The sequence below is a fragment of the Aquarana catesbeiana genome, linkage group LG01 (assembly GCF_042186555.1).
Source record: "Aquarana catesbeiana isolate 2022-GZ linkage group LG01, ASM4218655v1, whole genome shotgun sequence".
Classification (NCBI taxonomy): domain Eukaryota; kingdom Metazoa; phylum Chordata; class Amphibia; order Anura; family Ranidae; genus Aquarana; species Aquarana catesbeiana.
The window spans coordinates 227,541,887-227,555,391 of NC_133324.1; the positions used below are offsets into that span (position 1 = coordinate 227,541,887).

At 43.3% G+C, this 13,505-nt stretch overlaps 1 protein-coding gene across 2 annotated transcripts in view; it reads left to right on the plus strand.

Moving 5' to 3' along the window:
• Positions 1 to 13,505, plus strand: part of TAOK3 (TAO kinase 3) — a 433,972-nt gene continuing 420,467 nt past the window's right edge. For both annotated transcript variants that reach the window (XM_073625563.1, XM_073625585.1), the window contains exon 1: positions 1 to 324. The gene's annotated coding sequence lies outside the window, so the exon portion shown is untranslated. The remainder of the gene's footprint in view (positions 325 to 13,505) is intronic.

Sequence of the window (13,505 nt, forward strand, 5' to 3'; positions counted from 1 at the left end):
GCTGCTCCCGCTCGCGCTGGAGGTTCCATTTTTTTTTCTTCTCTCTTTATCAGTAAAGTCTCCCTGAGGAAGGATGGGGGCTGTGAGGGGTCAGAAAGGTGGAGCGGAGTCGTGCGCGGAGCTGTGATACAAGTGCGGAGACTTGACGGAGCAGAGCGGGAAATCCCTCCGCCGGACACTCACTCCGGGAAAAGTCCCAGCCTCCTTCGCAGACACTTTGACAGGTGTGTCCCTCCGCCCTGCACTCACTCTGACAGGACTCCCAGCTGGGACCCCCCTCCGGGGGATGACACATACCACTCTGTCCGGAGACACCTCAGCCAGGTAAGAGCCTCCTCCCTCCCAGGTGTGCCTGCGCTCTATTCATACGCTGCTGACAGCCACATGAGGCGCCCGAGCCACTGGCCGCCCCTCATACAAGCCCAATGGACAGAGGTGTACACTTCATACATAGTCTGCTGGGGAAACACACTTTAGTCTGCAGTCACCTTAGTACTGCCATTTCTTTCAGCGTCTTAGCATTGGCCTATAGGGGACGCTGTCCTCTGTGACGTTGCTGTGTGGAGGTTTAAAAAAAAAAAAAAAAGTGCATAGTGTGTGTGTGTGTGTGTGTGTGTGTGCACCAATGCAATTCTATGGGGCGCAAAACGCGTTCTGTGCGAAACAAGTTGCAAAAGGAGCAATAAAACTTTTCAGAGTTTCTTGGGTTTGGATGAGAACCATCACCATAGAGGTGCATTGAGGTCACATTCCAGAACACTGAGGTGTGATTGGGCTCTGCAAGTGGACCTGTCATGGTGTGCTGCTTTTCATTGGCTGGGAACTAGTGACGTGATGCATCGCGTGAGCGCTGTCTAGTCCTCTGGAAGGCTGGGTTCACACTAGTGCCATGCGAATGGGTGCAATTCTCATGCAGATTTTTTGCTGGAGTTTAATGCGATTTTTGCGTTGCGGTTTGTGCTAAAGACCGTGCAAATTTTATACATTTTCAGATGGGAATGGGTGCAGCTGCAATTTCTGCAAGGGGGGGGGGGGGGGGATATGTAAAAATCTACACAGAAAAAAGCAGTATTCGCCCACAAGATGTAATTTCATGTCAGTTTCTATTGATGTCTATGGAGAGGAAAATCGCGCCGCAACGCAGTAAACTTGCACAGAACCCCTTTTTTTTTTTTTTTTTTCTGCATTGCAATGGCATCACATAGATGTGAAGGATCATCATTGAAAACTATGGGGTTTATTTACTAAAGGCAAACTCACTGTGTACTACAAATGCACTTGGAAGTGGAGTCGCTGTAGATCTGAGGGGGACATGCTGGAAAAATAAACAGCATTTTTGTTTGCACATGATTGGATGATAGAAATCAGCAGATCTTTCCCCCACCTATATCTCAGATCTCCCCCTCCCGCCCCCAATCTCAGATCTTCTTCTCTCCCTCCAATCTCAGATCTTCTCCATCTCCTCACGCCCCCCCCCCCATCTCAGATCTTCTCCTCGCGCCCCCCCATCTCAGATCTTCTTCTCGCGCCCCCCCCATCTCAGATCTTCTTCTCGCGCCCCCCCATCTCAGATCTTCTTCTCGCGCCCCCCCATCTCAGATCTTCTCCTCGCGCCCCCCCCCCATCTCAGATCTTCTCCTCGCGCCCCCCCCCCATCTCAGATCTTCTCCTCGCGCCCCCCCCCCATCTCAGATCTTCTCCTCGCGCCCCCCCCCATCTCAGATCTTCTCCTCGCGCCCCCCCCCCATCTCAGATCTTCTTCTTCTCGCGCCCCCCCCATCTCAGATCTTCTTCTTCTCGCGCCCCCCCATCTCAGATCTTCTTCTTCTCGCGCCCCCCCCCATCTCAGATCTTCTCCTCGCGCCCCCCCCCATCTCAGATCTTCTTCTCGCGCCCCCCCCATCTCAGATCTTCTTCTTCTCGCGCCCCCCCCCATCTCAGATCTTCTCCTCGCGCCCCCCCCATCTCAGATCTTCTCCTCGCGCCCCCCCCATCTCAGATCTTCTCCTCGCACCCCCCCCCATCTCAGATCTTCTTCTCGCGCCCCCCCCCCATCTCAGATCTTCTTCTTCTCGCGCCCCCCCCATCTCAGATCTTCTTCTTCTCGCGCCCCCCCCCATCTCAGATCTTCTTCTTCTCGCGCCCCCCCCCCATCTCAGATCTTCTTCTTCTCGCGCCCCCCCCCCATCTCAGATCTTCTTCTTCTCGCGCCCCCCCCCATCTCAGATCTTCTTCTTCTCGCGCCCCCCCCCCCATCTCAGATCTTCTTCTTCTCGCGCCCCCCCCCATCTCAGATCTTCTTCTTCTCGCGCCCCCCCCCATCTCAGATCTTCTTCTTCTCGCGCCCCCCCATCTCAGATCTTCTTCTTCTCGCGCCCCCCCATCTCAGATCTTCTTCTTCTCGCGCCCCCCCCCATCTCAGATCTTCTTCTTCTCGCGCCCCCCCATCTCAGATCTTCTTCTTCTCGCGCCCCCCCATCTCAGATCTTCTTCTTCTCGCGCCCCCCCATCTCAGATCTTCTTCTTCTCGCGCCCCCCCATCTCAGATCTTCTTCTTCTCGCGCCCCCCCATCTCAGATCTTCTTCTTCTCGCGCCCCCCCATCTCAGATCTTCTTCTTCTCGCGCCCCCCCATCTCAGATCTTCTTCTTCTCGCGCCCCCCCATCTCAGATCTTCTTCTCGCGCCCCCCCCATCTCAGATCTTCTCCTCGCGCCCCCCCCCATCTCAGATCTTCTCCCCCCCCCATGACAAGCCAATCTAAGCTTTTTATAATGCATCAAAATCCGCATCAGTGTGAACTGGCACCAAAGAAAGTCAGTTCTATCTAAAGAATAACTCCAGTTTTGTTGAGAAGACAAAACATTCCCCTCTGGGTGATCTATGTACATTGCAGGGAGTTTGACACACTTTGTTACTGATTCCTACCTTTTTGTTATTCTGAGGAAATAGCTGTTTGGTACAGAGTTTTCCCCCAGAGAGGGCGGGACTTTAAAGGCATAGATTGTCAGACAAATCATATTGCAAAAAAAGAGATTTTATTTAAACAATGTATCAAAAAAAAATTCATCACATAACATTGGTACAAATGTATAGTTAAAAAGTTGTTTATCTGTTCAAATAGCTTTCAAGTGTATGATGTCTCCGGTCAATCTCAGAGAACAGATGCACTCAAAAATGTAGGCGTAAACATAAGCATTCAATATATCCTACGTGTTACGGAGTGTCCCACACTCCTTCAGGGATGATCTGATATGCAATAGTATTCTACATGTGACAATCTAAAATATAAAGAAATACATATTTTTAACAACAACATAGCTGAATCAATGCTTATATCCATCAAATGCAACAGATGGCACAAAAAATGCAGGTATGTCGCTACTGTACTCACGTGTCCAAAATGCAACCAGAGCCTAGGAGATTTGACCGAATAGGTCAAAGAAGCACAGATAGGTAGAGGTGAAATTGCTGTTTGTCTGTGTCCATGTGCAAAGTGAAAGTAAATGGGAGTGTTTTTATAATTGTCAATCAGCTGTTGCACTTGCAGGGTTCTAATGAGGAATGTTGTAGGGTCTGCATCCCTTTTAGACATGAATAACCCTTTTGGAGTATCTCATTATACCGCATGGTAAATGTATTTATTGTATGATTGGAACTGTATTGTAATGTGGTGTATTTGTGCTGCATCGCACTACAGGGTGGAATGTACCCAATTATTAAGTATTTTGTTTTTTATATATTTCATATAAAATTAAAGTCTATATTTTCAACAAAAAACAAAACCAACATTATTGTTGCCGGCAATGCTTAAAATCTGACTTGTATCTTAGGAAAATTGATGTGGCAATCCCACAAGCAGGAAATTATGTTTCTGGGGGGTGTTCTGTACATATATAATTTTCAAAAGAAGAATTGTGGTGGTTTTTTTTTTTTTTTTTTTTTTTTTTCTTCTCTTTTGGGGTGTATGTATGTGATATATATTATATTATTTTATTTTTTTTCCCACACAAAAGTGGTTACCCTTTAAAAATGAGACAGCTGGGTTTTGTTTTGTGTGTTTTTTTTTTTTTTTTTTTCTGTACAGGTATTGATTTGGGAGGCTGTTTTATATGAAAAACCAAGCTGCGTTCGCATCTGCACATTTGAGGAGTGCATGCAAAAACATGGTTCCGCATTAAGTGCGTGTTGTACTTGCGGTGCCATTATTGGCACCCCAAATGCAGCCAGTATAAATGCATAGCAAAATGTGTGAAAAAATGCTCCAAAACACATGGTTAACAAAAGTCTTTTTGACCCCAGATCTCTCCATTTAAGAGGACCTGTCATACTAATTTCTATTACAATGAGTGTTTACATTCTTTATAATAGGAGTAAAAGTGATTTAAAAAAAAAAAAAAATGGACCCCATCCCATCCCTCCATGCACGCAGAACTGAACGCATACATAAGTCGCGCACAAATATATATATATATATATATATATATATACTGTGTTCGCACCACACGTGAGGTATTGTTGCGAACGTTGGAGTGAGAGCAATAATCTTAATGCTTGAAAAAACACAAAATTTCAGCGCTCAAGGACAGAACCGGTATGCAGCCTCCCCTGGATCACACCTCCTGAAAGGAGGATGAAATATAATCATGAAAAGAGGGGAAGGGGTATATGGCTCTCCCTATAACGGGGTATCCTGTAGGGTGTGTGTGCTAAACCCTTAAAAAAATAATACTAAAACCATGTGAAATCTACACCTCATAATGAAACATAATAAAGCAATCTAGTGCGCATATATGTGCCTCAATACCTGTTCAAAAGAGCATAGTATCGCTACCATATAAAGTGACATAAAGGTCTAATTGCAGTGGGAGAAAATGTGACCATCAAAATCTTCCCCTGCTAACCCACAATAGATAAACAGGAAGAATAATAGACAATATTGATATCTGAGCGTGTAATAATAAAACACTTGATAAGTGTCACTACAGTGAATATAAAACGCAAATAGGAAGTGAAAACATATAAAATGTGAGCAATCTTAATGCTTGACTTCCTCTGTGACTCTAAACAGGTAACCTATAAAGGTGTTTAAAGTGTCACTTATGGAGATTTTTAAGTATCAGTTTTTTGCCATTCCACGAGCGTGCGCAATTTTAAAGTGTGACATGTTGGGTATCTATTCGGCCTAACATCTTTCAGATTATACAAAAAAAAAATGGAGTAACTGCTGCACAAATACCGTGTGAATTAATAAATTGCAGCAATTGCCATTTTATTCCTTAGGGTCTCTGCTAAAAAAAAAAAGTTTGGGGGTTATAAAGTCATTTTCTAGAAAGAAATACCGATTTAAGCTTGTAAACAAAGTGCCAGAAAAGGCTTGGTCTTTAAGTGGTTAAATACCTGGTGATCCTGCCATAAAGGTTCAGGCGCTACCTGTTATAGTTGGATTATGTGGTAACCTTGTCCCCAGTTTTCTTGTGGTGTTACCCTGTCCTACAAGCTTCTGATGGAGGCTACAAATGGCCGTTTTTACATGGTCCACCATTGTAGCCATCAGGAAATCTGACCTAAGAATTTCCGTGCAGCCATCTGTGGAGTGCATGTGTACAGGAAGTGGTTGCAAATAAGCTGCAGGAGATCAGCAGCACTGAGATGGAACAGAGGATGCAAACAAATTATTGTTCCTCCTTTGTCAGCACAACTGATGTAGAAGTGAATAAGGGAAGCCCTGGTAGTGTCACGGGAGCAGAGTTATTTTCTGCTATGATGTAATAGCAGGGGGGAGGGGCCACACTGTTGTACTTGTGGATGGTAGAGACATGTCAGCACATAAGTTTTTATTGTCATAGAGATGGTTGTAGAATTTCAAAAATGATAATGGGGCTATTGTCTGTGAGCATCGTAGATAGAAAGGCTGCATCTTCTGCTTTAACTCTGTGATGTCAGATGTGCTTGCCTTACTCATCTCCCTGCACCATATTGTGAGGATGGCTCATAGTCATGGGATTGAAAGTGAGGAATTTACCAATTATAGACTGAATGAGTCACTCAGGTTGCATCCATTCTATGCTGCAAGCCTCACATTTCCTGTCATTGCTGTCACATCAGGGATCTCAATTAAAACTGAGCTTCTCGAGTTGCCGAATGGAGTATGTTAGAGCAGCTGAATGGTATGTTTGTCATATGTGCTGTGCCTGTAAAACTTTGCATTGTGGATTTGGTGGCTTTTTTTTTTTTTTTTTTTTTAACAGTCCGTTATTTTGGCAGCTTACTTTAGACATCATACTGAAAGCATGCTGGCTACCTCAGTCAATATTCCAAATGGGTTTAATACTTCAACAATTTCACAAATGATTTTATTCTACTTGTTAAAGCAGAGTCATTGTGTAGAGAGACGCTGGGTCCAAAGGTTGCATGCATAGATCTGTGCGCATGTAGCCAAGAATTGAGTAATTACTATACTGAAATTGGGAACGTCTCTTTCTCATGCCCCTTTGAGTGCTTTCTTTAGATCTGCATGTTAACAGCTTTTTTTTTTTTTTTTTTTTTCTCCCCTTCTACGTTTCATGTAACAGTTGCAATTCAGTTACTTGTCAGACTATATAAGTGCCTGTGTTCTTAAAGGGTTTTTTCCCCCTGTAAATAGCCTGCAATTAGGTGCGTGTTTAACTGATGGTTAATTTTTTACTTGCTGTAAAGCTTCCTTATGCCTCCTGGCCATGATTTTTTTCTGCATGCTGTTTCCTAGAAAAGAATATTGATACATTTACAATTCTTGTGGTCATTGTTTCTAGTTAAAATTATGACTGCATCTAACAAAAAAAGTTTTTTTCCACTTTGCGGCAAATTGGGATAACACCTACTTTATTATGCGTTTTATGTTTTCTATTTACATAGCATAAAAATAAATGAGTTGGGCAATCAAAGATGCTGTTAGAAGCAGGCTGGGTCTGCAGGCATTACAGCAATGACTGGATAAGAAAGTCTGTGGAAACATTAATGAAAATGTGTCTTGTCAATATATGAAGCTGAATTCCTTTTCACTTAGAACAGAAAGCACACTTCTTGTGTTTAATTTCAATGGCTCGATGAAAATAGTAGCTGTGACTGAACCCTGGCTGGCTTTTATGCTTGTTTACAAATGGCTTGAACCTGAAACCTTCTTTTCATTGGTCTGTTTGATGTAGTCTTTTATTCTTGTTTTGAAATGCCATTTTTTTTTTTTTTTTTTTCTGTGGTAAAAAGAACACATTTACATAAAGAGAAGTGGAAGAATATTCACAAATTAAATCCTGTTTATCAGAGTGTTTACATCATAATGATGAACTCCTTAAATAGTTGCAAATGATCTTCAGTCAATACATTTTGTAGACTGGATTCACGTTTATTCTTTTGCATAGCAGCATGTTTTTAAAGTATATTTAGGCCTAAGATAAAAACTGTAATGTATTGCAGATTTCATTAGTGCAATGCCCTCATCACTTTTCTGTGAGCTGAACTGAAATCGCAAGCAATGTTATCTGCATTGCAAGCTCTCATCTACAAACGACCCCACCTCCATGTAATGAAGGATGAAGAGCGGAAGCTGTTTGGAGTCCACATCAGGAGAGCAGCCTAGGTGTTAATGCTGCTTTTCCATAGGTACAGTGGATTGAGCATAGCTACTCTAGGAGAGGAAGTCTCCCTTTTTAAAGATCTCAAAACTCACTGCAATCACAATACGCAGGTTCGGGTTCCATTATTTTCAATGGCACATCAAATGCAGTCGGGTTTTGCTGCGATTGTCACGTGTTGCCCAAAAAGAAGCAGGAGCTTCTTTTGGGTGACAAGCTTCAGGCGATGCAATTGGGCGCATGGCAAAATGGCACTGCGCATTAGTTTTTAGCAATTAGCCATTGAAAATGACACCTGAGTTTTTTGAGATCGTGGTGCATTTTGAGATCGCGGGTAGAATCGTAGAAATTCTGCCGCAATCTCAAAGTGCCAAGTGTGAATGGAACCCAAGAGTCCAAGCTGTTTGGCAAAAATGACAGAGGGTTAAAACAAACCATATAACACTTATAGGGCTACTTACAATGATCTGCTTTTATCCATTTATGTAAAACCTTTATTCTAAAGGGGAAAACAACTGTTTACTGTAACTACGTATAAAGTGTTAGCTAGAGTTCAGCTTCAATTTGTTAGTCAAGTCCATCTAAATCTGCTAGTCTAACACTAACACTACCCTCTCCCAGACTGACAATGCTGCTGTCCAAAGGCATCTCTGTTCTCCATCTGGAGTGGAATGGAGATCATCGGGTGAAAGTAAAGGGGAAAGAAAATCTGAAAAAAAAAAATGCAGACACCACATTTAAAGTACATGTAATACTTTTAAAAAAAACGTTTTAAGTGATCACATGACCTCTGTTCTGAGCTGCATAGGGGGCTTACAGATGTGGGGGTGGAGACTTCTTATGATGATGGGGACGTGGCAACAGCAATGCACTGATCTTCTAGGGAAGATCTCTGCAGGGGGGCATGTCAGCAGGAGGCAGAGGGAGAGCGGTACACTAATCTTCCCAGAAAATAGCTGTGGGAGTGGGGGGCAGCATCTGCCAGTACTTCCAAGTAGATTGCAAAGATGCAAACTGATCACACTGTAATGGATGGGACTATATGCTTGGTGTGGTCAGCTTGAGATAAGAAAGCTGAGGCACTGGCTGGATCACCAAGTTTTTTTTTTTTTTTTTTCACACAAAGGAAGCCATGCAAAGAGAACAGGATACTATTCTTTCATGCTGTGGACAGAGATCAGAAATATTAAATGTTGGAGATGCTATTTCCCCCCCCCTGCATCCAATTCGCATGATAGTGTGACCGTCTCTCAATGGAGCTGGTTCACACAGCTTCGGGGCGGCCATGGTCCTCATTGAAGAAGGGTCCAGTGCGTCTTCTGGTCAGAGTCAGGTGTGAATTCAGGCAAAAATTTGGATCTGAATCGGAGAACAGGTACGCACCGGACCCCATGCTGTCAGCCATGGCCACAGCGTATGTGAACGAAACCTAAGGCAAATGTTTGTAATTCTCTCTAACTACTCTTGGTATTCTCAAACCCCTGCCACACTGTACAGCCCGAGGCCCACAACGTTATTTTAGCCTGCAGCTCTTCAGAATCCAGAGTCTAATCTTCTATATGTTCTTTAAAGTACTGCCTAAGATACTCCAGAGTACATAAGATGCACAAATGATCAACTCTTAAACATGAAGAGACCAAAATGAACCCCTAAACTTGTGTGTGTATACATACATACACCCCCTGCTCCCAAAGTAGATTGGGAAAGTCTCACCTGAAATACAAGTGTGGACTGGTGTTGTACACTAGCAGTGCTCATATTAGGATGAATTTTGTAAGTGGGTTAGGTGACATTTTAAAATATTTCGGTGTAATCTCACTGCATGTTATTACATACTGTAATCTGTGATATGGTTTCTTGTTTATGAAGGCTGTTTTTTTTTCTATTAACTTACATTGCAGCAACATAAATGTTAAAAATGTATTTTGTTGCTCTGTTGTCAAAGGGTTTCATTGATGGACACTTTAGTGAACTTTGTCATTTTTAAATCTTTATTAACGAAGCAGAGTTATAAAAGAGCACGTTTTGCATGTATACTTGATCATTGCATTTTTAAACATTTTTGTGCCGTCATTCCCTAGTCTCTTATGTGCCATGCATCACACCCATTCACCATACTGAAGAACTACATTTTTAGTCGCTTTCCAGGTCACACTGTCCATATTTTAGATGCAGGTAGACACTCATGACAACATCCAAACTCCTTTTTAAGGTTGAATATATATGCTCATTCTGCTGTGTTAAGTGACCCTCTGGCATAGAGCTACACGATTATTCGTTAAAAAATTCAACCCCCCTCACAATCTTAATACAACATTTTCCTGGATTCATGTTAAACAAGTGCAGAGCAGTCAAAAAAAAAAAAAAAAAAAAAAAAAAAACCCCAAACGCAGCCAGCAAATGCTTATCAGCAGCAATAAAGAGAAACAATGGGGGTTATTTAGGAAAGGCAAATCCACTTTGTACTACAAGTGCACTTTAAAGTGTAGTCACTTTAAATCTGAGGGGTATATCTGAAATGATTGGAAGCTCTGCTGATTTTATCATCCAATCATGTGCAAGCTGAAGTGCTGTTTTTTATTTTCCTTGCATGTCCCCCTTGGATCTACAGCGATTGCACTTTCAAGTGCACTTGTAGTGCAAAGTGGATTTGCCTTTAGTAAATAACCCCCCACTGTATCTCTTGTTTCTTTTAGATCAAAGGGATGAACGTCCATCTGTAAATGAGGTCAGTTTAACCACTTAAAGCGGAGTTCCACACAAAAATGGAACTTCCGCTTTTCGGAACCCTCCCCCCTCCGGTGTCACATTTGGCACCTTTTCAGGGGGGAGGGGGGTGCAGATACCTGTCTAAGACAGGTATTTGCACCCACTTCTGGCATAGACTCCCATGGGAGTCTATGCCTCTTCCCGTCCCGACCGCGCTGTCTGCTGGGAACACACAGCTCCCAGGAGAGAGCGGGGACCACTTGGGACGCGCAGCGCGACTCGCGCATGCGCAGTAGGGAACCGGGAAGTGAAGCCGCAACGCTTCACTTCCTGATTCCCTCACCTAGGATGGCAGCGGCAGCTGCCGAGAACCGAGCGCGGGTTCTCGGCGTCCCCTGCCGACATCGCTGGACCCTGGGACAGGTGAGTGGGCATGTATTAAAAGTCAGCAGCTGCAGTATTTGTAGCTGCTGGCTTTTAATATTTTTTTTTTCTTTTGGCGGTGTGGGTGAACCCCCGCTTTAAAGACTAAACCTTTTTTGACACTTGTTGCTTATTATATATACATTTTTTTTTTTTTTTTTTTTTTTTTTTTTTTTTTTAAAGCAGAGACCCTAGAGAATAAAATGGAGAACATTGCAATATTTTATGTCATACTATTTGTGCAGCAATCTTTCAAAATCCAATTTTTTTTTTTTTTCTATGAAAAAATATACTTCAATTAAAGCAGAGTTCCACCCAAAAGTGGAACTTCCGCTTTAAGCACTTCTCGCCCCCCTGACATGCCACATTTGGCGTGTCTTTTTTTTTTTTTTGAGAGAGACTAGTTTTGACAGGTACCCAGCTCCCACTTCTGCTCTCGCCACCTAGATGACGACTCCTCCCCTGCAATCTTTTGGGACACGACACAGGTCCCAGAAGATTGCCCAGCCACAAGATGGTGCAGCGCGACTCGCACATGTGCAGTGTGCACCCGGCTGTGAAGCCGCAAGCTTTCACAGCTGGGTGCCCACACTTGCAATGCCGGTGCCGAGGAGAGGGAGAGGAGCGAAGCTTCAGGTGGCTGTATCGCTGCACTGTGGGACAGGTGAGCGTTTATAAAGTCATCAGCTATATTTTTTGTAGCTGGGGACTTAATAAACTTAAAAACGGCTGGAACACTGCTTTAAGAAAAAAAAATAAAAAAATAAACAGTAAAGTTAGCCCAGTTTTTTTGTATAATGTGAAAAATGATGTTACGCCGAGAATCGTGACCTTTTATTCTAAGGAAAAAAATTGCTATTCTCATTTTATCCAGAATCATGCAGCTCTATTCTGGCACAAATATTTGCCATAAAATATGGTGTGGCTACTGTGCTGGATATATGTGCTGCTGTGTCTAATGTAACAGGCATGTTTGTTTTGTTGGTGCTGGGCCCACTGAACTGGGTTTAGTGTTTACATATGTGCTGCCCACTGTGATTGGTATAATATGTACAGTATCTCACAAAAGTGAGTACACCCCTCACATTTTTGTAAATATTTTATTATATCTTTTCATGTGACAACACTGAAGAAATGACACTTTGCTACAATGTAAAGTAGTGAGTGTACAGCTTGTATAACAGTGTAAATTTGCTGTTCCCTCAAAATAACACACAGACATTAATGTCTAAACCGCTGGCAATAAAAGTGAAAATGTTCAAATTGGGCCCAAAGTGTCAATATTTTGTGTGGCCACCATTATTTTCCAGCATGGAGTTCACCAGAGCTTCTTCCACTCCTCCATAACAACATCACAGAGCTGGTGGATGATGGAGACCTTGTGCTCCTCCACCTTCTGTTTGAGGATGCCCCACAGATGCTCAATAGGGTTTAGGTCTGGAGACATGCTTGGCCAGTCCATCACCTTTTACCCTCAGCTTCTTTTAGCAAGACAGTGGTCATCTTGGAGGTGTTTGGAGTTGTTATCATGTTGGAATACTGTCCTGCGGCCCAGTCTCTGAAGGGAGGGGATCATGCTCTGCTTCAGTATGTCACAGTACATGTTGGCATTCATGGTTCCCTCAATGAACTGTAGCTCCCCAGTGCCGGCAGCACTCATGCAGCCCCAGAGCGTGACACTCCCACCACAATGCTTGACTGACTGTAGCCAAGGCACACTTGTCTTTGTACTCCTCACCTGGTTGCCGCCACCCTCGCTTGATACCATCTGAACCAAATAAGTTTTATCTTGGTCTCATCAGACCACAGGACATGGTTCCAGTAATCCATGTCCTTAGTCTGCTTGTCTTCAGCAAACTGTTTGCGGGCTTTCTTGTGCATCATCTTTACAAGAGGCTTCCTTCTGGGACGACAGCCATGCAGACCCATTTGATGCAGTGTGCGGCGTATTGGTCTAAGCACTAACAGGCTGACCCCCCCCCACCACCCCTTCGACCTCTGCAGCAATGCTGGCAGCAATCATACGTCTATTTCCCAAAGACAACCTCTGGATATGACGCTAAGCACGTGCACTCAACTTCTTTAGTCGACCATGGCGAGGCCTGTTCTGAGTGGAACCTGTCCTGTTAAAATGCTGTATGGTCTTGGAAACCATGCTGCAGCTCAGTTTCAGGGTCTTGGCAATTTTCTTGTAGCTTAGGACTAGGCCATCTTTATGTAGAGCAACAATTCTTTTTTTTTTTCAGATCCTCAGAGTTCTTTGCCATGAGGTGCCATGTTGAAGTTCCAGTGAACAGTATGAGAGAGTGAATGGGGCAAATTTAACACACCTGCCCCATTCACACCTGAGACCTTGTAACACTAACAAGTCACATGACACCAGGGAGAGAAAATGGCTAATTGGACCCAATTTGGACATTTTCACTTAGGGGTGTACTCGCTTTTTGTTGCCAGCGGTTTTGACATTAATGGCTGTGTTGCGTTTATTTTGAGAGGACAGCAAATTTACACTGTTATACAAGCTGTACACTCACTACTTTACATTGTAGCAAAGTGTCATTTCTTCATTGTTGTCACATGAAGATCTAATAAAATATTTACAAAAATGTGAGGGGTGTACTCACTTTGTGAGATACTGTATGTCGGTACGGTGTTTGTGTTGGTACCAGTGTTCATGTTGACAGCAAATTTTTGATTTAGTTTTAGTTCTATTCTTTTGACTAAAATGCAGTTAGTTGTATTTTAGTCGACTAAAATCTAAT